Consider the following 25,283-nt stretch of genomic DNA (forward strand, 5'->3'; position numbering starts at 1 on the left):
TGAAGCACGCATAGAAATTATTCTCTTATTAATGGCAAAAGGAAAACTATAAGCAATGATATTTGTCCGGTGAATTTCGGACACAAAAATAATCTGTCCGTTTTTTCACAAATGTAGATTTTCCTAGCTGAATAAACAAAAGGTGTCTACAAATTACGCGTGGACAAAAAAAGGATAATGGATTGAACGCTTGAAATATAGTCAAAAGCACCCCGAGCTGGTGAGCATAAAACTGTTTTGCAGGTCTCCTTCTTAGAGTTGAGGGGTGTAAAAACGCAGTTTGTACAACTGCTGTTCAGACTTACTGCACTTGATATCTCAGCGAAAACTCTCTCCTCTGAATTCATATTGAAGAAGGGAATCACTGAAAAGATTTCGTATGGGTAATTTTTTGACAGGTAGACACTGGGTATATGCAGTGGCTTTTTCCATCAAACTGCCCTAACGTCATCTTGTCAATGCTTTCAGCCCTGAATATTGTGATCAGTATCAAATATAAAAATGTCTTTTCAACAGCAGTGAAGTACATGTAGTGGCTAAGACCACAGTTTACAGAGAGGGAGAGTACTGGGTTCACATCGCGCACTTCCCGTCCTTAATGCAAGGGAAGCTCAGGAAACGAATTAAGCTTACTGGGCGTGTGATTCCCTCCATGGTAGTATAGGGAGAATAAAACCCACCTTCCTTGACAAAATGATTATGAGGATTAAAGTAAATAATGCACTGAAAATGCCTCGGACAAAGCAGGGCGCTTGGAATATCGGGTGCATCAGTCATCCGTGATGGCAGCAAGAGCAGTTCTTGTATCCATGGCACTCGCTGTGTGAGGTGTTCCTATGCCATGATTTCGGGCCTGGTGCCAGAGCATAAAGGGAACTCAGGACTGCTGCCTCTCGCTGCAGAATTGCCCAGAGAGTTTCAGGCTGCATACTACTTTAAGGTAATTTTAAGGAAAAAGAGACGTTTTATCAGTTTCCTTAACCTTCACACCAAAGGCATACTATCCAAAAAAGAAGTTTACAGCAATTTGAAAATTGTTTTGGAAGATTTAATTTACTGGGATGCTTTTCCTGTGGCTGGACATACTACTTGGGGCTATCAATAAAGTCGTGTAGCATTGTATTCGTTTTGAGGTCCTTCCGGAGAGTGACCAGCTCTCGCTGCTTAAATGCGCATTAAGCAGGCTGAGTCCCATAATACACTAGCCTTATGCTGTTTTATGTGTTTCCGGAAACCACGTTTTCCCTCTCTCATTTTAGTATATATGGAAATGAATGTGTTGCTGCTAAAGATTTGAATGAGTTACTGTAAAAAGGAGGATTATAACGGTATCAAAAGCTCGATTTGTCACCATGGCTCTCCTTTCATTCATCATTCTTCTATTTAACTGCTTCTTTAAATGTTAGGAAAGATTATATACAAGAAACATGTACTCTCTAAGCCTTAGAGATTAAGAGAAAAAGAACAAATTCCTTTTTCCGTGTAATTACTGAACGACATAAAGCATATTATTCAAATGATATAATTTGTTTTTCCTTTTTCAAAAGAAAAGTTTATTGAGGAAGATATATTTCTTTGTCTCACCCACAATTGTTCTGAATGTTCAGTGAATTAAACTTTTAATACAAGCTTCAGATTTCCCCCAACAATCCATTTGTCATTCTATGAAACCCTGGAGTCAGAAGACGTCCCAATTCACGAAACGCACATAGAAATTATTCTTTTATTAATGCCAAATGAAAATTATAAACAATGATATTTGTCCGGTGAATTTTGGACACCAAAATCATCTGTCCGTTTTTTGACAAATGTAGATTTTCCTAGCTGAATAAAACAAAACTGTGTACAAATTACGCGTGGACAAAAAAGGTTACTGGATTGAACGCTTGAAATTTAATCAAAAGCACCCCAAGCTGGTGAGCATAAAACTGTTTTGCAGGTTTCCTTCTTAGAGTTGTAGGGTGTAAAAACGCAGTAAGTACAACTGCTGTTCAAACTGCCTGCATTTGACATCTCAGCAAAAACTCTCTCCTCTGAATTCATATTGAAGAAGGGAATCACTGAACAGATTTCGTATTAGTAATTTTTTGACTTGTAGACACCGGGTATATGCATTGGCTTTGTCCACAAACCTGCCATAACGTCATCATGACTATGCTTTCAGTCCTGAATATTGTGATCAGTATCAAATATAAAAATGTCTTTTCAACAGCAGTGAAGTACATGTAGTGGCTAAGACCACAGGTTACAGAGAGGGAGAGTACTGGGTTCACATCGCGCAGTTCCGTTCCTTAATGCAAGGGCAGCTCAGGAAACGAATTAAGCTTACTGGGCGTGTGATACCCTCCATGGTAATATAGGGAGAGTAAAACCCAGCTTCCTTGACAAAATGATTATGAGGATTCAAGTAAATAATGCATTGAAAATGCCTCGGACAAAGCATGGCTCTTGGAATGTCGGGTGCCTCATTCATCCGTGATGGCAGCAAGAGCAGTTCTGGTATCCACGGCACCCGTTGTGTGAGGTGTTCCTATGCCATGATTTCGGGCCTGGTGGCACAGCATAAAGGGCACTCGGGACTGCTGCCTCTCGCTGCAGACGTGCCCAGGGAGTTTCAGGCTGCATACTACTTTAAGATAATTTTAAGGAAAAAGAGTCATTTTATCAGATTCCTTTACCTTCACACCAAAATCATACTGTCCCAAAAAAGAAGTTGAAAGCAATTTGAAAATTGTTTTGGAAGATTTTTTTTACTTGGATGCTTTTCCTGTGGCTGCACATACTACTTGGGGCTATCATCTAGCATTGTATTCGTTTTGAGTTCCTTCCGGAGGGTGACCAGCTCTCGCTGCTTAAATACGCACGCATTGAGCAGGCTGAGTCCCATAATTCACTAGCCTTATGCTGTTTTATGTGTTTCCAGAAACCACGTTTTTCCTCTCTCACTTTAGTGTAAATGGAAATGAATGTGTTGCTGCTAAAGATTTGAATTAGTTACTGTAAAAAGGAGGATTATAACGGTATCATAAGCTCGATTTGTCACCCTGGCTCTCCTTTAATTCATCATTTTTGTATTTACCTGCTTTTTTAAATCTTAGGAAAGATTATTTTGAAGAAACATGTACTCTCTAAGCCTTAGAGATTACGAGAAAAAGAACAAATTCATTTTTCTCTGCAATTACTGAACGACATAATGCATAGGAATCAAATGATATAAATTGCATTTCCTTTTTCAAAAGAAAAGTTTATTGAGGAAGATATATTTCTTTTTCTCACCCACAATTGTTCTGAATGTTCAGTGAATTAAACTGTTCATAGAAGCTTCAGATATCCCCCAACAATCCATTTGTTATTCTATGAAATCCTGGAGTCAGAAGACGTCCCAATACATGAAGCACGCATAGAAATTATTCTCTTATTAATGGCAAAAGGAAAACTATAAGCAATGATATTTGTCCGGTGAATTTCGGACACAAAAATAATCTGTCCGTTTTTTCACAAATGTAGATTTTCCTAGCTGAATAAACAAAAGGTGTCTACAAATTACGCGTGGACAAAAAAAGGATAATGGATTGAACGCTTGAAATATAGTCAAAAGCACCCCGAGCTGGTGAGCATAAAACTGTTTTGCAGGTCTCCTTCTTAGAGTTGAGGGGTGTAAAAACGCAGTTTGTACAACTGCTGTTCAGACTTACTGCACTTGATATCTCAGCGAAAACTCTCTCCTCTGAATTCATATTGAAGAAGGGAATCACTGAAAAGATTTCGTATGGGTAATTTTTTGACAGGTAGACACTGGGTATATGCAGTGGCTTTTTCCATCAAACTGCCCTAACGTCATCTTGTCAATGCTTTCAGCCCTGAATATTGTGATCAGTATCAAATATAAAAATGTCTTTTCAACAGCAGTGAAGTACATGTAGTGGCTAAGACCACAGTTTACAGAGAGGGAGAGTACTGGGTTCACATCGCGCACTTCCCGTCCTTAATGCAAGGGAAGCTCAGGAAACGAATTAAGCTTACTGGGCGTGTGATTCCCTCCATGGTAGTATAGGGAGAATAAAACCCACCTTCCTTGACAAAATGATTATGAGGATTAAAGTAAATAATGCACTGAAAATGCCTCGGACAAAGCAGGGCGCTTGGAATATCGGGTGCATCAGTCATCCGTGATGGCAGCAAGAGCAGTTCTTGTATCCATGGCACTCGCTGTGTGAGGTGTTCCTATGCCATGATTTCGGGCCTGGTGCCAGAGCATAAAGGGAACTCAGGACTGCTGCCTCTCGCTGCAGAATTGCCCAGAGAGTTTCAGGCTGCATACTACTTTAAGGTAATTTTAAGGAAAAAGAGACGTTTTATCAGTTTCCTTAACCTTCACACCAAAGGCATACTATCCAAAAAAGAAGTTTACAGCAATTTGAAAATTGTTTTGGAAGATTTAATTTACTGGGATGCTTTTCCTGTGGCTGGACATACTACTTGGGGCTATCAATAAAGTCGTGTAGCATTGTATTCGTTTTGAGGTCCTTCCGGAGAGTGACCAGCTCTCGCTGCTTAAATGCGCATTAAGCAGGCTGAGTCCCATAATACACTAGCCTTATGCTGTTTTATGTGTTTCCGGAAACCACGTTTTCCCTCTCTCATTTTAGTATATATGGAAATGAATGTGTTGCTGCTAAAGATTTGAATGAGTTACTGTAAAAAGGAGGATTATAACGGTATCAAAAGCTCGATTTGTCACCATGGCTCTCCTTTCATTCATCATTCTTCTATTTAACTGCTTCTTTAAATGTTAGGAAAGATTATATACAAGAAACATGTACTCTCTAAGCCTTAGAGATTAAGAGAAAAAGAACAAATTCCTTTTTCCGTGTAATTACTGAACGACATAAAGCATATTATTCAAATGATATAATTTGTTTTTCCTTTTTCAAAAGAAAAGTTTATTGAGGAAGATATATTTCTTTGTCTCACCCACAATTGTTCTGAATGTTCAGTGAATTAAACTTTTAATACAAGCTTCAGATTTCCCCCAACAATCCATTTGTCATTCTATGAAACCCTGGAGTCAGAAGACGTCCCAATTCACGAAACGCACATAGAAATTATTCTTTTATTAATGCCAAATGAAAATTATAAACAATGATATTTGTCCGGTGAATTTTGGACACCAAAATCGTCTGTCCGTTTTTTGACAAATGTAGATTTTCCTAGCTGAATAAAACAAAACTGTGTACAAATTACGCGTGGACAAAAAAGGTTACTGGATTGAACGCTTGAAATTTAATCAAAAGCACCCCAAGCTGGTGAGCATAAAACTGTTTTGCAGGTTTCCTTCTTAGAGTTGTAGGGTGGAAAAACGCAGTAAGTACAACTGCTGTTCAAACTGCCTGCATTTGACATCTCAGCAAAAACTCTCTCCTCTGAATTCATATTGAAGAAGGGAATCACTGAACAGATTTCGTATTAGTAATTTTTTGACTTGTAGACACCGGGTATATGCATTGGCTTTGTCCACAAACCTGCCATAACGTCATCATGACTATGCTTTCAGTCCTGAATATTGTGATAAGTATCAAATATAAAAATGTCTTTTCAACAGCAGTGAAGTACATGTAGTGGCTAAGACCACAGGTTACAGAGAGGGAGAGTACTGGGTTCACATCGCGCAGTTCCGTTCCTTAATGCAAGGGCAGCTCAGGAAACGAATTAAGCTTACTGGGCGTGTGATACCCTCCATGGTAATATAGGGAGAGTAAAACCCAGCTTCCTTGACAAAATGATTATGAGGATTCAAGTAAATAATGCATTGAAAATGCCTCGGACAAAGCATGGCTCTTAGAATGTCGGGTGCCTCATTCATCCGTGATGGCAGCAAGAGCAGTTCTGGTATCCACGGCACCCGTTGTGTGAGGTGTTCCTATGCCATGATTTCGGGCCTGGTGGCACAGCATAAAGGGCACTCGGGACTGCTGCCTCTCGCTGTAGACGTGCCCAGGGAGTTTCAGGCTGCATACTACTTTAAGATAATTTTAAGGAAAAAGAGTCATTTTATCAGATTCCTTTACCTTCACACCAAAATCATACTGTCCCAAAAAAGAAGTTGAAAGCAATTTGAAAATTGTTTTGGAAGATTTTTTTTACTTGGATGCTTTTCCTGTGGCTGCACATACTACTTGGGGCTATCATCTAGCATTGTATTCGTTTGGAGTTCCTTCCGGAGGGTGACCAGCTCTCGCTGCTTAAATACGCACGCATTGAGCAGGCTGAGTCCCATAATTCACTAGCCTTATGCTGTTTTATGTGTTTCCAGAAACCACGTTTTTCCTCTCTCACTTTAGTGTAAATGGAAATGAATGTGTTGCTGCTAAAGATTTGAATTAGTTACTGTAAAAAGGAGGATTATAACGGTATCATAAGCTCGATTTGTCACCCTGGCTCTCCTTTAATTCATCATTTTTGTATTTACCTGCTTTTTTAAATCTTAGGAAAGATTATTTTGAAGAAACATGTACTCTCTAAGCCTTAGAGATTACGAGAAAAAGAACAAATTCATTTTTCTCTGCAATTACTGAACGACATAATGCATAGGAATCAAATGATATAAATTGCATTTCCTTTTTCAAAAGAAAAGTTTATTGAGGAAGATATATTTCTTTTTCTCACCCACAATTGTTCTGAATGTTCAGTGAATTAAACTGCTCATAGAAGCTTCAGATATCCCCCAACAATCCATTTGTTATTCTATGAAATCCTGGAGTCAGAAGACGTCCCAATACATGAAGCACGCATAGAAATTATTCTCTTATTAATGGCAAAAGGAAAACTATAAGCAATGATATTTGTCCGGTGAATTTCGGACACAAAAATAATCTGTCCGTTTTTTCACAAATGTAGATTTTCCTAGCTGAATAAACAAAAGGTGTCTACAAATTACGCGTGGACAAAAAAAGGATAATGGATTGAACGCTTGAAATATAGTCAAAAGCACCCCGAGCTGGTGAGCATAAAACTGTTTTGCAGGTCTCCTTCTTAGAGTTGAGGGGTGTAAAAACGCAGTTTGTACAACTGCTGTTCAGACTTACTGCACTTGATATCTCAGCGAAAACTCTCTCCTCTGAATTCATATTGAAGAAGGGAATCACTGAAAAGATTTCGTATGGGTAATTTTTTGACAGGTAGACACTGGGTATATGCAGTGGCTTTTTCCATCAAACTGCCCTAACGTCATCTTGTCAATGCTTTCAGCCCTGAATATTGTGATCAGTATCAAATATAAAAATGTATTTTCAACAGCAGTGAAGTACATGTAGTGGCTAAGACCACAGTTTACAGAGAGGCAGAGTACTGGGTTCACATCGCGCACTTCCCGTCCTTAATGCAAGGGAAGCTCAGGAAACGAATTAAGCTTACTGGGCGTGTGATTCCCTCCATGGTAGTATAGGGAGAATAAAACCCACCTTCCTTGACAAAATGATTATGGGGATTAAAGTAAATAATGCACTGAAAATGCCTCGGACAAAGCAGGGCGCTTGGAATATCGGGTGCATCAGTCATCCGTGATGGCAGCAAGAGCAGTTCTTGTATCCATGGCACTCGCTGTGTGAGGTGTTCCTATGCCATGATTTCGGGCCTGGTGCCAGAGCATAAAGGGAACTCAGGACTGCTGCCTCTCGCTGCAGAATTGCCCAGAGAGTTTCAGGCTGCATACTACTTTAAGGTAATTTTAAGGAAAAAGAGACGTTTTATCAGTTTCCTTAACCTTCACACCAAAGGCATACTATCCAAAAAAGAAGTTTACAGCAATTTGAAAATTGTTTTGGAAGATTTAATTTACTGGGATGCTTTTCCTGTGGCTGGACATACTACTTGGGGCTATCAATAAAGTCGTGTAGCATTGTATTCGTTTTGAGGTCCTTCCGGAGAGTGACCAGCTCTCGCTGCTTAAATGCGCATTAAGCAGGCTGAGTCCCATAATACACTAGCCTTATGCTGTTTTATGTGTTTCCGGAAACCACGTTTTCCCTCTCTCATTTTAGTATATATGGAAATGAATGTGTTGCTGCTAAAGATTTGAATGAGTTACTGTAAAAAGGAGGATTATAACGGTATCAAAAGCTCGATTTGTCACCATGGCTCTCCTTTCATTCATCATTCTTCTATTTAGCTGCTTCTTTAAATGTTAGGAAAGATTATATACAAGAAACATGTACTCTCTAAGCCTTAGAGATTAAGAGAAAAAGAACAAATTCCTTTTTCCGTGTAATTACTGAACGACATAAAGCATATTATTCAAATGATATAATTTGTTTTTCCTTTTTCAAAAGAAAAGTTTATTGAGGAAGATATATTTCTTTGTCTCACCCACAATTGTTCTGAATGTTCAGTGAATTAAACTTTTAATACAAGCTTCAGATTTCCCCCAACAATCCATTTGTCATTCTATGAAACCCTGGAGTCAGAAGACGTCCCAATTCACGAAACGCACATAGAAATTATTCTTTTATTAATGCCAAATGAAAATTATAAACAATGATATTTGTCCGGTGAATTTTGGACACCAAAATCATCTGTCCGTTTTTTGACAAATGTAGATTTTCCTAGCTGAATAAAACAAAACTGTGTACAAATTACGCGTGGACAAAAAAGGTTACTGGATTGAACGCTTGAAATTTAATCAAAAGCACCCCAAGCTGGTGAGCATAAAACTGTTTTGCAGGTTTCCTTCTTAGAGTTGTAGGGTGTAAAAACGCAGTAAGTACAACTGCTGTTCAAACTGCCTGCATTTGACATCTCAGCAAAAACTCTCTCCTCTGAATTCATATTGAAGAAGGGAATCACTGAACAGATTTCGTATTAGTAATTTTTTGACTTGTAGACACCGGGTATATGCATTGGCTTTGTCCACAAACCTGCCATAACGTCATCATGACTATGCTTTCAGTCCTGAATATTGTGATCAGTATCAAATATAAAAATGTCTTTTCAACAGCAGTGAAGTACATGTAGTGGCTAAGACCACAGGTTACAGAGAGGGAGAGTACTGGGTTCACATCGCGCAGTTCCGTTCCTTAATGCAAGGGCAGCTCAGGAAACGAATTAAGCTTACTGGGCGTGTGATACCCTCCATGGTAATATAGGGAGAGTAAAACCCAGCTTCCTTGACAAAATGATTATGAGGATTCAAGTAAATAATGCATTGAAAATGCCTCGGACAAAGCATGGCTCTTGGAATGTCGGGTGCCTCATTCATCCGTGATGGCAGCAAGAGCAGTTCTGGTATCCACGGCACCCGTTGTGTGAGGTGTTCCTATGCCATGATTTCGGGCCTGGTGGCACAGCATAAAGGGCACTCGGGACTGCTGCCTCTCGCTGCAGACGTGCCCAGGGAGTTTCAGGCTGCATACTACTTTAAGATAATTTTAAGGAAAAAGAGTCATTTTATCAGATTCCTTTACCTTCACACCAAAATCATACTGTCCCAAAAAAGAAGTTGAAAGCAATTTGAAAATTGTTTTGGAAGATTTTTTTTACTTGGATGCTTTTCCTGTGGCTGCACATACTACTTGGGGCTATCATCTAGCATTGTATTCGTTTTGAGTTCCTTCCGGAGGGTGACCAGCTCTCGCTGCTTAAATACGCACGCATTGAGCAGGCTGAGTCCCATAATTCACTAGCCTTATGCTGTTTTATGTGTTTCCAGAAACCACGTTTTTCCTCTCTCACTTTAGTGTAAATGGAAATGAATGTGTTGCTGCTAAAGATTTGAATTAGTTACTGTAAAAAGGAGGATTATAACGGTATCATAAGCTCGATTTGTCACCCTGGCTCTCCTTTAATTCATCATTTTTGTATTTACCTGCTTTTTTAAATCTTAGGAAAGATTATTTTGAAGAAACATGTACTCTCTAAGCCTTAGAGATTACGAGAAAAAGAACAAATTCATTTTTCTCTGCAATTACTGAACGACATAATGCATAGGAATCAAATGATATAAATTGCATTTCCTTTTTCAAAAGAAAAGTTTATTGAGGAAGATATATTTCTTTTTCTCACCCACAATTGTTCTGAATGTTCAGTGAATTAAACTGTTCATAGAAGCTTCAGATATCCCCCAACAATCCATTTGTTATTCTATGAAATCCTGGAGTCAGAAGACGTCCCAATACATGAAGCACGCATAGAAATTATTCTCTTATTAATGGCAAAAGGAAAACTATAAGCAATGATATTTGTCCGGTGAATTTCGGACACAAAAATAATCTGTCCGTTTTTTCACAAATGTAGATTTTCCTAGCTGAATAAACAAAAGGTGTCTACAAATTACGCGTGGACAAAAAAAGGATAATGGATTGAACGCTTGAAATATAGTCAAAAGCACCCCGAGCTGGTGAGCATAAAACTGTTTTGCAGGTCTCCTTCTTAGAGTTGAGGGGTGTAAAAACGCAGTTTGTACAACTGCTGTTCAGACTTACTGCACTTGATATCTCAGCGAAAACTCTCTCCTCTGAATTCATATTGAAGAAGGGAATCACTGAAAAGATTTCGTATGGGTAATTTTTTGACAGGTAGACACTGGGTATATGCAGTGGCTTTTTCCATCAAACTGCCCTAACGTCATCTTGTCAATGCTTTCAGCCCTGAATATTGTGATCAGTATCAAATATAAAAATGTATTTTCAACAGCAGTGAAGTACATGTAGTGGCTAAGACCACAGTTTACAGAGAGGCAGAGTACTGGGTTCACATCGCGCACTTCCCGTCCTTAATGCAAGGGAAGCTCAGGAAACGAATTAAGCTTACTGGGCGTGTGATTCCCTCCATGGTAGTATAGGGAGAATAAAACCCACCTTCCTTGACAAAATGATTATGGGGATTAAAGTAAATAATGCACTGAAAATGCCTCGGACAAAGCAGGGCGCTTGGAATATCGGGTGCATCAGTCATCCGTGATGGCAGCAAGAGCAGTTCTTGTATCCATGGCACTCGCTGTGTGAGGTGTTCCTATGCCATGATTTCGGGCCTGGTGCCAGAGCATAAAGGGAACTCAGGACTGCTGCCTCTCGCTGCAGAATTGCCCAGAGAGTTTCAGGCTGCATACTACTTTAAGGTAATTTTAAGGAAAAAGAGACGTTTTATCAGTTTCCTTAACCTTCACACCAAAGGCATACTATCCAAAAAAGAAGTTTACAGCAATTTGAAAATTGTTTTGGAAGATTTAATTTACTGGGATGCTTTTCCTGTGGCTGGACATACTACTTGGGGCTATCAATAAAGTCGTGTAGCATTGTATTCGTTTTGAGGTCCTTCCGGAGAGTGACCAGCTCTCGCTGCTTAAATGCGCATTAAGCAGGCTGAGTCCCATAATACACTAGCCTTATGCTGTTTTATGTGTTTCCGGAAACCACGTTTTCCCTCTCTCATTTTAGTATATATGGAAATGAATGTGTTGCTGCTAAAGATTTGAATGAGTTACTGTAAAAAGGAGGATTATAACGGTATCAAAAGCTCGATTTGTCACCATGGCTCTCCTTTCATTCATCATTCTTCTATTTAGCTGCTTCTTTAAATGTTAGGAAAGATTATATACAAGAAACATGTACTCTCTAAGCCTTAGAGATTAAGAGAAAAAGAACAAATTCCTTTTTCCGTGTAATTACTGAACGACATAAAGCATATTATTCAAATGATATAATTTGTTTTTCCTTTTTCAAAAGAAAAGTTTATTGAGGAAGATATATTTCTTTGTCTCACCCACAATTGTTCTGAATGTTCAGTGAATTAAACTTTTAATACAAGCTTCAGATTTCCCCCAACAATCCATTTGTCATTCTATGAAACCCTGGAGTCAGAAGACGTCCCAATTCACGAAACGCACATAGAAATTATTCTTTTATTAATGCCAAATGAAAATTATAAACAATGATATTTGTCCGGTGAATTTTGGACACCAAAATCATCTGTCCGTTTTTTGACAAATGTAGATTTTCCTAGCTGAATAAAACAAAACTGTGTACAAATTACGCGTGGACAAAAAAGGTTACTGGATTGAACGCTTGAAATTTAATCAAAAGCACCCCAAGCTGGTGAGCATAAAACTGTTTTGCAGGTTTCCTTCTTAGAGTTGTAGGGTGTAAAAACGCAGTAAGTACAACTGCTGTTCAAACTGCCTGCATTTGACATCTCAGCAAAAACTCTCTCCTCTGAATTCATATTGAAGAAGGGAATCACTGAACAGATTTCGTATTAGTAATTTTTTGACTTGTAGACACCGGGTATATGCATTGGCTTTGTCCACAAACCTGCCATAACGTCATCATGACTATGCTTTCAGTCCTGAATATTGTGATCAGTATCAAATATAAAAATGTCTTTTCAACAGCAGTGAAGTACATGTAGTGGCTAAGACCACAGGTTACAGAGAGGGAGAGTACTGGGTTCACATCGCGCAGTTCCGTTCCTTAATGCAAGGGCAGCTCAGGAAACGAATTAAGCTTACTGGGCGTGTGATACCCTCCATGGTAATATAGGGAGAGTAAAACCCAGCTTCCTTGACAAAATGATTATGAGGATTCAAGTAAATAATGCATTGAAAATGCCTCGGACAAAGCATGGCTCTTGGAATGTCGGGTGCCTCATTCATCCGTGATGGCAGCAAGAGCAGTTCTGGTATCCACGGCACCCGTTGTGTGAGGTGTTCCTATGCCATGATTTCGGGCCTGGTGGCACAGCATAAAGGGCACTCGGGACTGCTGCCTCTCGCTGCAGACGTGCCCAGGGAGTTTCAGGCTGCATACTACTTTAAGATAATTTTAAGGAAAAAGAGTCATTTTATCAGATTCCTTTACCTTCACACCAAAATCATACTGTCCCAAAAAAGAAGTTGAAAGCAATTTGAAAATTGTTTTGGAAGATTTTTTTTACTTGGATGCTTTTCCTGTGGCTGCACATACTACTTGGGGCTATCATCTAGCATTGTATTCGTTTTGAGTTCCTTCCGGAGGGTGACCAGCTCTCGCTGCTTAAATACGCACGCATTGAGCAGGCTGAGTCCCATAATTCACTAGCCTTATGCTGTTTTATGTGTTTCCAGAAACCACGTTTTTCCTCTCTCACTTTAGTGTAAATGGAAATGAATGTGTTGCTGCTAAAGATTTGAATTAGTTACTGTAAAAAGGAGGATTATAACGGTATCATAAGCTCGATTTGTCACCCTGGCTCTCCTTTAATTCATCATTTTTGTATTTACCTGCTTTTTTAAATCTTAGGAAAGATTATTTTGAAGAAACATGTACTCTCTAAGCCTTAGAGATTACGAGAAAAAGAACAAATTCATTTTTCTCTGCAATTACTGAACGACATAATGCATAGGAATCAAATGATATAAATTGCATTTCCTTTTTCAAAAGAAAAGTTTATTGAGGAAGATATATTTCTTTTTCTCACCCACAATTGTTCTGAATGTTCAGTGAATTAAACTGTTCATAGAAGCTTCAGATATCCCCCAACAATCCATTTGTTATTCTATGAAATCCTGGAGTCAGAAGACGTCCCAATACATGAAGCACGCATAGAAATTATTCTCTTATTAATGGCAAAAGGAAAACTATAAGCAATGATATTTGTCCGGTGAATTTCGGACACAAAAATAATCTGTCCGTTTTTTCACAAATGTAGATTTTCCTAGCTGAATAAACAAAAGGTGTCTACAAATTACGCGTGGACAAAAAAAGGATAATGGATTGAACGCTTGAAATATAGTCAAAAGCACCCCGAGCTGGTGAGCATAAAACTGTTTTGCAGGTCTCCTTCTTAGAGTTGAGGGGTGTAAAAACGCAGTTTGTACAACTGCTGTTCAGACTTACTGCACTTGATATCTCAGCGAAAACTCTCTCCTCTGAATTCATATTGAAGAAGGGAATCACTGAAAAGATTTCGTATGGGTAATTTTTTGACAGGTAGACACTGGGTATATGCAGTGGCTTTTTCCATCAAACTGCCCTAACGTCATCTTGTCAATGCTTTCAGCCCTGAATATTGTGATCAGTATCAAATATAAAAATGTCTTTTCAACAGCAGTGAAGTACATGTAGTGGCTAAGACCACAGTTTACAGAGAGGCAGAGTACTGGGTTCACATCGCGCACTTCCCGTCCTTAATGCAAGGGAAGCTCAGGAAACGAATTAAGCTTACTGGGCGTGTGATTCCCTCCATGGTAGTATAGGGAGAATAAAACCCACCTTCCTTGACAAAATGATTATGAGGATTAAAGTAAATAATGCACTGAAAATGCCTCGGACAAAGCAGGGCGCTTGGAATATCGGGTGCATCAGTCATCCGTGATGGCAGCAAGAGCAGTTCTTGTATCCATGGCACTCGCTGTGTGAGGTGTTCCTATGCCATGATTTCGGGCCTGGTGCCAGAGCATAAAGGGAACTCAGGACTGCTGCCTCTCGCTGCAGAATTGCCCAGAGAGTTTCAGGCTGCATACTACTTTAAGGTAATTTTAAGGAAAAAGAGACGTTTTATCAGTTTCCTTAACCTTCACACCAAAGGCATACTATCCAAAAAAGAAGTTTACAGCAATTTGAAAATTGTTTTGGAAGATTTAATTTACTGGGATGCTTTTCCTGTGGCTGGACATACTACTTGGGGCTCTCATCTAGCATTGTATTCGTTTTGAGTTCCTTCCGGAGGGTGACCAGCTCTCGCTGCTTAAATACGCACGCATTGAGCAGGCTGAGTCCCATAATTCACTAGCCTTATGCTGTTTTATGTGTTTCCAGAAACCACGTTTTTCCTCTCTCACTTTAGTGTAAATGGAAATGAATGTGTTGCTGCTAAAGATTTGAATTAGTTACTGTAAAAAGGAGGATTATAACGGTATCATAAGCTCGATTTGTCACCCTGGCTCTCCTTTAATTCATCATTTTTGTATTTACCTGCTTTTTTAAATCTTAGGAAAGATTATTTTGAAGAAACATGTACTCTCTAAGCCTTAGAGATTACGAGAAAAAGAACAAATTCATTTTTCTCTGCAATTACTGAACGACATAATGCATAGGAATCAAATGATATAAATTGCATTTCCTTTTTCAAAAGAAAAGTTTATTGAGGAAGATATATTTCTTTTTCTCACCCACAATTGTTCTGAATGTTCAGTGAATTAAACTGTTCATAGAAGCTTCAGATATCCCCCAACAATCCATTTGTTATTCTATGAAATCCTGGAGTCAGAAGACGTCCCAATACATGAAGCACGCGTAGAAATTATTCTCTTATTAATGGCAAAAGGAAAACTATAAGCAATGATATTTGTCCGGTGAATTTCGGACACAAAAATAATCTGTCCGTTTTTTCACAAATGTAGATTTTCCTAGCTGAATAAACAAAAGGTGTCTACAAATTACGCGTGGACAAAAAAAGGATAATGGATTGAACGCTTGAAATATAGTCAAAAGCACCCCGAGCTGGTGAGCATAAAACTGTTTTGCAGGTCTCCTTCTTAGAGTTGAGGGGTGTAAAAACGCAGTTTGTACAACTGCTGTTCAGACTTACTGCACTTGATATCTCAGCGAAAACTCTCTCCTCTGAATTCATATTGAAGAAGGGAATCACTGAAAAGATTTCGTATGGGTAATTTTTTGACAGGTAGACACTGGGTATATGCAGTGGCTTTTTCCATCAAACTGCCCTAACGTCATCTTGTCAATGCTTTCAGCCCTGAATATTGTGATCAGTATCAAATATAAAAATGTCTTTTCAACAGCAGTGAAGTACATGTAGTGGCTAAGACCACAGTTTACAGAGAGGGAGAGTACTGGGTTCACATCGCGCACTTCCCGTCCTTAATGCAAGGGAAGCTCAGGAAACGAATTAAGCTTACTGGGCGTGTGATTCCCTCCATGGTAGTATAGGGAGAATAAAACCCACCTTCCTTGACAAAATGATTATGAGGATTAAAGTAAATAATGCACTGAAAATGCCTCGGACAAAGCAGGGCGCTTGGAATATCGGGTGCATCAGTCATCCGTGATGGCAGCAAGAGCAGTTCTTGTATCCATGGCACTCGCTGTGTGAGGTGTTCCTATGCCATGATTTCGGGCCTGGTGCCAGAGCATAAAGGGAACTCAGGACTGCTGCCTCTCGCTGCAGAATTGCCCAGAGAGTTTCAGGCTGCATACTACTTTAAGGTAATTTTAAGGAAAAAGAGACGTTTTATCAGTTTCCTTAACCTTCACACCAAAGGCATACTATCCAAAAAAGAAGTTTACAGCAATTTGAAAATTGTTTTGGAAGATTTAATTTACTGGGATGCTTTTCCTGTGGCTGGACATACTACTTGGGGCTATCATCTAGCATTGTATTCGTTTTGAGTTCCTTCCGGAGGGTGACCAGCTCTCGCTGCTTAAATACGCACGCATTGAGCAGGCTGAGTCCCATAATTCACTAGCCTTATGCTGTTTTATGTGTTTCCAGAAACCACGTTTTTCCTCTCTCACTTTAGTGTAAATGGAAATGAATGTGTTGCTGCTAAAGATTTGAATTAGTTACTGTAAAAAGGAGGATTATAACGGTATCATAAGCTCGATTTCTCACCCTGGCTCTCCTTTAATTCATCATTTTTGTATTTACCTGCTTTTTTAAATCTTAGGAAAGATTATTTTGAAGAAACATGTACTCTCTAAGCCTTAGAGATTACGAGAAAAAGAACAAATTCATTTTTCTCTGCAATTACTGAACGACATAATGCATAGGAATCAAATGATATAAATTGCATTTCCTTTTTCAAAAGAAAAGTTTATTGAGGAAGATATATTTCTTTTTCTCACCCACAATTGTTCTGAATGTTCAGTGAATTAAACTGTTCATAGAAGCTTCAGATATCCCCCAACAATCCATTTGTTATTCTATGAAATCCTGGAGTCAGAAGACGTCCCAATACATGAAGCACGCGTAGAAATTATTCTCTTATTAATGGCAAAAGGAAAACTATAAGCAATGATATTTGTCCGGTGAATTTCGGACACAAAAATAATCTGTCCGTTTTTTCACAAATGTAGATTTTCCTAGCTGAATAAACAAAAGGTGTCTACAAATTACGCGTGGACAAAAAAAGGATAATGGATTGAACGCTTGAAATATAGTCAAAAGCACCCCGAGCTGGTGAGCATAAAACTGTTTTGCAGGTCTCCTTCTTAGAGTTGAGGGGTGTAAAAACGCAGTTTGTACAACTGCTGTTCAGACTTACTGCACTTGATATCTCAGCGAAAACTCTCTCCTCTGAATTCATATTGAAGAAGGGAATCACTGAAAAGATTTCGTATGGGTAATTTTTTGACAGGTAGACACTGGGTATATGCAGTGGCTTTTTCCATCAAACTGCCCTAACGTCATCTTGTCAATGCTTTCAGCCCTGAATATTGTGATCAGTATCAAATATAAAAATGTCTTTTCAACAGCAGTGAAGTACATGTAGTGGCTAAGACCACAGTTTACAGAGAGGGAGAGTACTGGGTTCACATCGCGCACTTCCCGTCCTTAATGCAAGGGAAGCTCAGGAAACGAATTAAGCTTACTGGGCGTGTGATTCCCTCCATGGTAGTATAGGGAGAATAAAACCCACCTTCCTTGACAAAATGATTATGAGGATTAAAGTAAATAATGCACTGAAAATGCCTCGGACAAAGCAGGGCGCTTGGAATATCGGGTGCATCAGTCATCCGTGATGGCAGCAAGAGCAGTTCTTGTATCCATGGCACTCGCTGTGTGAGGTGTTCCTATGCCATGATTTCGGGCCTGGTGCCAGAGCATAAAGGGAACTCAGGACTGCTGCCTCTCGCTGCAGAATTGCCCAGAGAGTTTCAGGCTGCATACTACTTTAAGGTAATTTTAAGGAAAAAGAGACGTTTTATCAGTTTCCTTAACCTTCACACCAAAGGCATACTATCCAAAAAAGAAGTTTACAGCAATTTGAAAATTGTTTTGGAAGATTTAATTTACTGGGATGCTTTTCCTGTGGCTGGACATACTACTTGGGGCTATCATCTAGCATTGTATTCGTTTTGAGTTCCTTCCGGAGGGTGAACAGCTCTCGCTGCTTAAATACGCACGCATTGAGCAGGCTGAGTCCCATAATTCACTAGCCTTATGCTGTTTTATGTGTTTCCAGAAACCACGTTTTTCCTCTCTCACTTTAGTGTAAATGGAAATGAATGTGTTGCTGCTAAAGATTTGAATTAGTTACTGTAAAAAGGAGGATTATAACGGTATCATAAGCTCGATTTGTCACCCTGGCTCTCCTTTAATTCATCATTTTTGTATTTACCTGCTTTTTTAAATCTTAGGAAAGATTATTTTGAAGAAACATGTACTCTCTAAGCCTTAGAGATTACGAGAAAAAGAACAAATTCATTTTTCTCTGCAATTACTGAACGACATAATGCATAGGAATCAAATGATATAAATTGCATTTCCTTTTTCAAAAGAAAAGTTTATTGAGGAAGATATATTTCTTTTTCTCACCCACAATTGTTCTGAATGTTCAGTGAATTAAACTGTTCATAGAAGCTTCAGATATCCCCCAACAATCCATTTGTTATTCTATGAAATCCTGGAGTCAGAAGACGTCCCAATACATGAAGCACGCATAGAAATTATTCTCTTATTAATGGCAAAAGGAAAACTATAAGCAATGATATTTGTCCGGTGAATTTCGGACACAAAAATAATCTGTCCGTTTTTTCACAAATGTAGATTTTCCTAGCTGAATAAACAAAAGGTGTCTACAAATTACGCGTGGACAAAAAAAGGATAATGGATTGAACGCTTGAAATATAGTCAAAAGCACCCCGAGCTGGTGAGCATAAAACTGTTTTGCAGGTCTCCTTCTTAGAGTTGAGGGGTGTAAAAACGCAGTTTGTACAACTGCTGTTCAGACTTACTGCACTTGATATCTCAGCGAAAACTCTCTCCTCTGAATTCATATTGAAGAAGGGAATCACTGAAAAGATTTCGTATGGGTAATTTTTTGACAGGTAGACACTGGGTATATGCAGTGGCTTTTTCCATCAAACTGCCCTAACGTCATCTTGTCAATGCTTTCAGCCCTGAATATTGTGATCAGTATCAAATATAAAAATGTCTTTTCAACAGCAGTGAAGTACATGTAGTGGCTAAGACCACAGTTTACAGAGAGGGAGAGTACTGGGTTCACATCGCGCACTTCCCGTCCTTAATGCAAGGGAAGCTCAGGAAACGAATTAAGCTTACTGGGCGTGTGATTCCCTCCATGGTAGTATAGGGAGAATAAAACCCACCTTCCTTGACAAAATGATTATGAGGATTAAAGTAAATAATGCACTGAAAATGCCTCGGACAAAGCAGGGCGCTTGGAATATCGGGTGCATCAGTCATCCGTGATGGCAGCAAGAGCAGTTCTTGTATCCATGGCACTCGCTGTGTGAGGTGTTCCTATGCCATGATTTCGGGCCTGGTGCCAGAGCATAAAGGGAACTCAGGACTGCTGCCTCTCGCTGCAGAATTGCCCAGAGAGTTTCAGGCTGCATACTACTTTAAGGTAATTTTAAGGAAAAAGAGACGTTTTATCAGTTTCCTTAACCTTCACACCAAAGGCATACTATCCAAAAAAGAAGTTTACAGCAATTTGAAAATTGTTTTGGAAGATTTAATTTACTGGGATGCTTTTCCTGTGGCTGGACATACTACTTGGGGCTATCAATAAAGTCGTGTAGCATTGTATTCGTTTTGAGGTCCTTCCGGAGAGTGACCAGCTCTCGCTGCTTAAATGCGCATTAAGCAGGCTGAGTCCCATAATACACTAGCCTTATGCTGTTTTATGTGTTTCCAGAAACCACGTTTTCCCTCTCTCATTTTAGTATATATGGAAATGAATGTGTTGCTGCTAAAGATTTGAATGAGTTACTGTAAAAAGGAGGATTATAACGGTATCAAAAGCTCGATTTGTCACCATGGCTCTCCTTTCATTCATCATTCTTCTATTTAGCTGCTTCTTTAAATGTTAGGAAAGATTACATACAAGAAACATGTACTCTCTAAGCCTTAGAGATTAAGAGAAAAAGAACAAATTCCTTTTTCCGTGTAATTACTGAACGACATAAAGCATATTATTCAAATGATATAATTTGTTTTTCCTTTTTCAAAAGAAAAGTTTATTGAGGAAGATATATTTCTTTGTCTCACCCACAATTGTTCTGAATGTTCAGTGAATTAAACTTTTAATACAAGCTTCAGATTTCCCCCAACAATCCATTTGTCATTCTATGAAACCCTGGAGTCAGAAGACGTCCCAATTCACGAAACGCACATAGAAATTATTCTTTTATTAATGCCAAGTGAAAATTATAAACAATGATATTTGTCCGGTGAATTTTGGACACCAAAATCATCTGTCCGTTTTTTGACAAATGTAGATTTTCCTAGCTGAATAAAACAAAACTGTGTACAAATTACGCGTGGACAAAAAAGGTTACTGGATTGAACGCTTGAAATTTAATCAAAAGCACCCCAAGCTGGTGAGCATAAAACTGTTTTGCAGGTTTCCTTCTTAGAGTTGTAGGGTGTAAAAACGCAGTAAGTACAACTGCTGTTCAAACTGCCTGCATTTGACATCTCAGCAAAAACTCTCTCCTCTGAATTCATATTGAAGAAGGGAATCACTGAACAGATTTCGTATTAGTAATTTTTTGACTTGTAGACACCGGGTATATGCATTGGCTTTGTCCACAAACCTGCCATAACGTCATCATGACTATGCTTTCAGTCCTGAATATTGTGATCAGTATCAAATATAAAAATGTCTTTTCAACAGCAGTGAAGTACATGTAGTGGCTAAGACCACAGGTTACAGAGAGGGAGAGTACTGGGTTCACATCGCGCAGTTCCGTTCCTTAATGCAAGGGCAGCTCAGGAAACGAATTAAGCTTACTGGGCGTGTGATACCCTCCATGGTAATATAGGGAGAGTAAAACCCAGCTTCCTTGACAAAATGATTATGAGGATTCAAGTAAATAATGCATTGAAAATGCCTCGGACAAAGCATGGCTCTTGGAATGTCGGGTGCCTCATTCATCCGTGATGGCAGCAAGAGCAGTTCTGGTATCCACGGCACCCGTTGTGTGAGGTGTTCCTATGCCATGATTTCGGGCCTGGTGGCACAGCATAAAGGGCACTCGGGACTGCTGCCTCTCGCTGCAGACGTGCCCAGGGAGTTTCAGGCTGCATACTACTTTAAGATAATTTTAAGGAAAAAGAGTCATTTTATCAGATTCCTTTACCTTCACACCAAAATCATACTGTCCCAAAAAAGAAGTTGAAAGCAATTTGAAAATTGTTTTGGAAGATTTTTTTTACTTGGATGCTTTTCCTGTGGCTGCACATACTACTTGGGGCTATCATCTAGCATTGTATTCGTTTTGAGTTCCTTCCGGAGGGTGACCAGCTCTCGCTGCTTAAATACGCACGCATTGAGCAGGCTGAGTCCCATAATTCACTAGCCTTATGCTGTTTTATGTGTTTCCAGAAACCACGTTTTTCCTCTCTCACTTTAGTGTAAATGGAAATGAATGTGTTGCTGCTAAAGATTTGAATTAGTTACTGTAAAAAGGAGGATTATAACGGTATCATAAGCTCGATTTGTCACCCTGGCTCTCCTTTAATTCATCATTTTTGTATTTACCTGCTTTTTTAAATCTTAGGAAAGATTATTTTGAAGAAACATGTACTCTCTAAGCCTTAGAGATTACGAGAAAAAGAACAAATTCATTTTTCTCTGCAATTACTGAACGACATAATGCATAGGAATCAAATGATATAAATTGCATTTCCTTTTTCAAAAGAAAAGTTTATTGAGGAAGATATATTTCTTTTTCTCACCCACAATTGTTCTGAATGTTCAGTGAATTAAACTGTTCATAGAAGCTTCAGATATCCCCCAACAATCCATTTGTTATTCTATGAAATCCTGGAGTCAGAAGACGTCCCAATACATGAAGCACGCATAGAAATTATTCTCTTATTAATGGCAAAAGGAAAACTATAAGCAATGATATTTGTCCGGTGAATTTCGGACACAAAAATAATCTGTCCGTTTTTTCACAAATGTAGATTTTCCTAGCTGAATAAACAAAAGGTGTCTACAAATTACGCGTGGACAAAAAAAGGATAATGGATTGAACGCTTGAAATATAGTCAAAAGCACCCCGAGCTGGTGAGCATAAAACTGTTTTGCAGGTCTCCTTCTTAGAGTTGAGGGGTGTAAAAACGCAGTTTGTACAACTGCTGTTCAGACTTACTGCACTTGATATCTCAGCGAAAACTCTCTCCTCTGAATTCATATTGAAGAAGGGAATCACTGAAAAGATTTCGTATGGGTAATTTTTTGACAGGTAGACACTGGGTATATGCAGTGGCTTTTTCCATCAAACTGCCCTAACGTCATCTTGTCAATGCTTTCAGCCCTGAATATTGTGATCAGTATCAAATATAAAAATGTCTTTTCAACAGCAGTGAAGTACATGTAGTGGCTAAGACCACAGTTTACAGAGAGGGAGAGTACTGGGTTCACATCGCGCACTTCCCGTCCTTAATGCAAGGGAAGCTCAGGAAACGAATTAAGCTTACTGGGCGTGTGATTCCCTCCATGGTAGTATAGGGAGAATAAAACCCACCTTCCTTGACAAAATGATTATGAGGATTAAAGTAAATAATGCACTGAAAATGCCTCGGACAAAGCAGGGCGCTTGGAATATCGGGTGCATCAGTCATCCGTGATGGCAGCAAGAGCAGTTCTTGTATCCATGGCACTCGCTGTGTGAGGTGTTCCTATGCCATGATTTCGGGCCTGGTGCCAGAGCATAAAGGGAACTCAGGACTGCTGCCTCTCGCTGCAGAATTGCCCAGAGAGTTTCAGGCTGCATACTACTTTAAGGTAATTTTAAGGAAAAAGAGACGTTTTATCAGTTTCCTTAACCTTCACACCAAAGGCATACTATCCACAAAAAGAAGTTTACAGCAATTTGAAAATTGTTTTGGAAGATTTAATTTACTGGGATGCTTTTCCTGTGGCTGGACATACTACTTGGGGCTATCAATAAAGTCGTGTAGCATTGTATTCGTTTTGAGGTCCTTCCGGAGAGTGACCAGCTCTCGCTGCTTAAATGCGCATTAAGCAGGCTGAGTCCCATAATACACTAGCCTTATGCTGTTTTATGTGTTTCCAGAAACCACGTTTTCCCTCTCTCATTTTAGTATATATGGAAATGAATGTGTTGCTGCTAAAGATTTGAATTAGTTTCTGTAAAAAGGAGGATTATAACGGTATCAAAAGCTCGATTTGTCACCATGGCTCTCCTTTCATTCATCATTCTTCTATTTAACTGCTTCTTTAAATGTTAGGAAAGATTATATACAAGAAACATGTACTCTCTAAGCCTTAGAGATTAAGAGAAAATGAACAAATTCCTTTTTCCGTGTAATTACTGAACGACATAAAGCATATTATTCAAATGATATAATTTGTTTTTCCTTTTTCAAAAGAAAAGTTTATTGAGGAAGATATATTTCTTTGTCTCACCCACAATTGTTCTGAATGTTCAGTGAATTAAACTTTTAATACAAGCTTCAGATTTCCCCCAACAATCCATTTGTCATTCTATGAAACCCTGGAGTCAGAAGACGTCCCAATTCACGAAACGCACATAGAAATTATTCTTTTATTAATGCCAAATGAAAATTATAAACAATGATATTTGTCCGGTGAATTTTGGACACCAAAATCATCTGTCCGTTTTTTGACAAATGTAGATTTTCCTAGCTGAATAAAACAAAACTGTGTACAAATTACGCGTGGACAAAAAAGGTTACTGGATTGAACGCTTGAAATTTAATCAAAAGCACCCCAAGCTGGTGAGCATAAAACTGTTTTGCAGGTTTCCTTCTTAGAGTTGTAGGGTGTAAAAACGCAGTAAGTACAACTGCTGTTCAAACTGCCTGCATTTGACATCTCAGCAAAAACTCTCTCCTCTGAATTCATATTGAAGAAGGGAATCACTGAACAGATTTCGTATTAGTAATTTTTTGACTTGTAGACACCGGGTATATGCATTGGCTTTGTCCACAAACCTGCCATAACGTCATCATGACTATGCTTTCAGTCCTGAATATTGTGATCAGTATCAAATATAAAAATGTCTTTTCAACAGCAGTGAAGTACATGTAGTGGCTAAGACCACAGGTTACAGAGAGGGAGAGTACTGGGTTCACATCGCGCAGTTCCGTTCCTTAATGCAAGGGCAGCTCAGGAAACGAATTAAGCTTACTGGGCGTGTGATACCCTCCATGGTAATATAGGGAGAGTAAAACCCAGCTTCCTTGACAAAATGATTATGAGGATTCAAGTAAATAATGCATTGAAAATGCCTCGGACAAAGCATGGCTCTTGGAATGTCGGGTGCCTCATTCATCCGTGATGGCAGCAAGAGCAGTTCTGGTATCCACGGCACCCGTTGTGTGAGGTGTTCCTATGCCATGATTTCGGGCCTGGTGGCACAGCATAAAGGGCACTCGGGACTGCTGCCTCTCGCTGCAGACGTGCCCAGGGAGTTTCAGGCTGCATACTACTTTAAGATAATTTTAAGGAAAAAGACTCATTTTATCAGATTCCTTTACCTTCACACCAAAATCACACTGTCCCAAAAAAGAAGTTTAAAGCAATTTGAAAATTGTTTTGGAAGATTTTTTTTACTTGGATGCTTTTCCTGTGGCTGCACATACTACTTGGGGCTATCATCTAGCATTGTATTCGTTTTGAGTTCCTTCCGGAGAGTGACCAGCTCTCGCTGCTTAAATACGCACGCATTGAGCAGGCTGAGTCCCATAATACACTAGCCTTATGCTGTTTTATGTGTTTCCAGAAACCACGTTTTTCCTCTCTCACTTTAGTGTAAATGGAAATGAATGTGTTGCTGCTAAAGATTTGAATTAGTTACTGTAAAAAGGAGGATTATAACGGTATCATAAGCTCGATTTGTCACCCTGGCTCTCCTTTAATTCATCATTTTTGTATTTACCTGCTTTTTTAAATCTTAGGAAAGATTATTTTGAAGAAACATGTACTCTCTAAGCCTTAGAGATTACGAGAAAAAGAACAAATTCATTTTTCTCTGTAATTACTGAACGACATAATGCATAGGAATCAAATGATATAAATTGCATTTCCTTTTTCAACAGAAAAGTTTATTGAG

The sequence above is a fragment of the Manis javanica genome, chromosome 1, assembly GCF_040802235.1.
Source record: "Manis javanica isolate MJ-LG chromosome 1, MJ_LKY, whole genome shotgun sequence".
Lineage (NCBI taxonomy): Eukaryota > Metazoa > Chordata > Mammalia > Pholidota > Manidae > Manis > Manis javanica.